Source organism: Brassica napus, unplaced genomic scaffold, assembly GCF_020379485.1.
Source record: "Brassica napus cultivar Da-Ae unplaced genomic scaffold, Da-Ae ScsIHWf_1382;HRSCAF=1961, whole genome shotgun sequence".
NCBI lineage: Eukaryota > Viridiplantae > Streptophyta > Magnoliopsida > Brassicales > Brassicaceae > Brassica > Brassica napus.
The window spans coordinates 116318-120000 of NW_026014799.1; positions in this window are offsets into that span (position 1 = coordinate 116318).

Sequence of the window (3683 nt, forward strand, 5' to 3'; positions counted from 1 at the left end):
TCTGTGTGTGCTGACGGACACAGACAAACACACACGGACACACACGGACAGCCACGGATGTCCTGTGTGTGCTGGCGGACATCTACAGACGTCCTGTGTGTACTGAACAGACAGCCCACATGGGCCAAAATCACCCGAACAGTCCACGAGAATGGTCAGCATGCTGAGTCCAAGGACCAGCGTGCCGATATGTGTACTGATGGACAGCCACAAACGTCATGTGTGTGCTGACGGACACACACGGACACACACAGACTGCCACAGACGTCATGTGTGTGCTGACGGACACACACGGACGTTCTGTGTGTACTGACGGACACCCACGGACGTCCTGTGTGTGCTGACGGACACACACGGACATTCTGTGTGTGCTGACGGACACCCACTGACGTCTTGTGTGTACTGAACAGACAGCCCACGTGGGCCAAAATCACCTGAACAGTCCACGGGAAGGGCCAGCGTGCTGATATGTGTACTAATGAACAGCCACAGACGTCCTGTGTGTGTGCTGACGGCCACACACAGACACACACGGACAGCCACGGACGTCCTCTGTGCTGACGGACAGCCACGGACGTCCTGTGTGTACCGAACAGACAGCCCACATGGGCCAAAATCACCCAAACAGTCCACGGGAAGGGCCAGCGTGCTGAGTCCAAGGACCAATGTGCTGATATGTGTACTGATGGACAGACACGGACGTCCTGTGTGTGCTGACGGACAGACACGGACACACACGGACGTCCTGTGTGTGCTGATAGACACACACAGACGTCTTGTGTGTGCGGACAGAAACCCAGGGACGTCCTGTGTGTACTGAAAATACAGCCCACTGGGCATAAATCACCCGAACAGTACACGGGAAGGGCCAGCGTGCTGAGTCCAAGGACCAGCATGCTGATATGTGTGCTGATGGACAGCCACGGACATCCTGTGTGTGGTGACAGACACACACGAACACACAGGGACAGCCACGGACGTCCTGTGTGTGCTAACGAACAGCCACCGGCAGCCACGAACGTCCTGTGTGTGCTGGCGGACACCCACGGACGTCCTCTGTGTACTGAACAGACAGCCCACGTGGGCCAAAATCACCAAAACAGTCCACGGGAAAGGCCAGCGTTCTGATATGTGTACTGATGGACATTCACGGACGTCATGTGTGTGCTGACGAACACACACGGACACACACGGACAGCCACGGACATCCTGTGTGTGCTGGCGGAAACCGACGGACGTCCTGTGTGTACTGAACAGACAGCCCACGTGTGCCAAAATCACCCGAACAGTCAACAAGAAGGGTCAGCGTGCTGAGTCCAAGGACCAACGTGTAGTTATGTGTACTGATGGACAGGCACAGACGTCCTCTGTGTACTCACGGACACACATGGACACAAAACGGACAGCCAGGGACGTCCTGTGTGTGCTGACGGACACACACGGACATCCTGAGTGTGCTGACGAACACCCACGGACGTCCTGTGTGTACTGAACAGACAGCCCACGTGGGCCAAAATCACCAGAATGGTCCACGGGAAGGGTCAGCGTGCTGAGTCCAAGGACCAACGTGCTAATATGTGTACTGATGGACGGCCACAGACGTTCTGTGTGTTTTGACGGACACACACTGACACACATGGACAGCCACGGATGTCCAATGTGTGCTGACGGACAACCACAGACGTTCTGTGTGTGCTGACAAACACCCACGGACGTCCTATGTGTACTGAACAGACAGCCCACGTGGGCGAAAATCACCCGAACAGTCCACGGGAAGGGCCAGCGTGCTGAGTCCAAAGACCAGCATGCTGATATGTGTACTGATGGACAGCCACAGACGTCCTATGTGTGCTGACGAACACACACGGACACACACGGACAGCCATGGAAGTCCTATGTGTGCTGACGGACAGCCACAGACACCCGCGGATGTCCTGTGTGTGCTGGCAGACACCCACAGACGTCCTGTGTGTACTGAACAGACAGCCCACGTTGGCCAAAATCACCCAAACAGTCCACGGGAAGGGCCAGCGTGCTGAGTCCAAGGACCAGCGTGCTGATATGTGTACTGATGGACAGCCACGGACTTTCTGTGTGTGCTGACAGACACACACAGAGAGCCACGGACGTCCTGTGTGTGCTGACGGACACACACGGACGTTCTTTGTGTACGGAATAGACAGCCAACGTGGGCCAAAATCACCCACGGACAGCCAAAATCACCGAGAAGCCAAAAATTAAAAAATGAATATTTTTGGAGAACATCAAAAATATGTCAACAAATAGTTTAGGATGTCAAGTGTTGATCAAAAGTTGCTGTAGACATCCGTTTAGACCACGAAACCCCAAACTTTGTAGCATGTGAAAGACATGGTTAGAAGCAAAAGAAAATCATGAAAATTTACCCGAAAATAGCTTTAACCATTCTTATGAAACATGCAAAATATCAGATTCAAATTCGAAGTATTTTGTTTCTTACATTAAAAATACTCCCGGAACACAACCAATACAGACTGAAAAAAAGTGTTTTGTCTATATAAGGGGTAGGCACTCTTTTGAGCCTACCCTCAGTACCCGAAGGGGTATGTAGTGTTGGACTGCTCGGTCCAACACTATCGATGTCTGGGTTGAGGTTGATGGCCGGATTGTCTCCGGTGAATTTTCTGGTAAGTTTTCTGGTGAATTTTCCGGTGGACCGTTTTGCCCCTAACTTTGATTACATATCAAGAGTGGTTGGAAAGATTGATGTTAGCGGGGCAAATGAACATTCGGCGTATGAGTGGTGATTGGATAGCTAGTGTTTGTAGGCTCTGTGCTCGCGCACCCAACTACAGACCATCTATCCTCCTCAGTTTCTTCACTAGCATTGTTTTATGCTTGTTGAACTGATCCGGGGCCTGTGTTGCGTACCTATCTGGAAGGAATTGTTAAGTTTGCTTAAAATGTTGTTTGCGGCATCTCTTTCAGTGGGGAAGTCGTGAACACATAAGCCGGCACTTGTGATCCTTGCGTCTTTGCATAATTTATGCATTTTTCGCAAAGGTGAATAAGCTGTTTGCTGAGATCTTGGTTGCGGAATTATTATGGCGGTGACTCGAAGAAATTCTATCCCGCTAAGCACGTTTGTCTTTGGATAAAATATGACGGTCAAGTCTGCGTATGTTCCCACTTTCCATGTGTTTGCGGGAATATGACGTGGTCTTGCCCTGATTTATGAATGCTACCTGGTTGATCCTGCCAGTAGTCATATGCTTGTCTCAAAGATTAAGCCATGCATGTGTAAGTATGAACGAATTCAGACTGTGAAACAGTGAATGGCTCATTAAATCAGTTATAGTTTGTTTGATGGTAACTACTACTGGAATAACCATAGTAATTATAGAGCTGTGTCGTGCAACAATCCCTGACTTCTGCAAGGGATGCTTTTATTAGATAAAAGGTCGATGCGGGCTCTGCCTGTTGCTCTGATGATTCATGATAACTCGACGAATCGCATGGCCTTAGTGCTGGCGACGCATCATTCAAATTTATGCCCTATCAACTTTCGATGGTAGGATAGTGGCCTACCATACTGGTAACGGGTGACGGAGAATTAGGGTTCGATTCCGAAGAGGGAGCCTGAGAAACGGCTACCACATCCAAGGAATGCAGCAGGCGCGCAAATTACCCAATCCTGACACTGG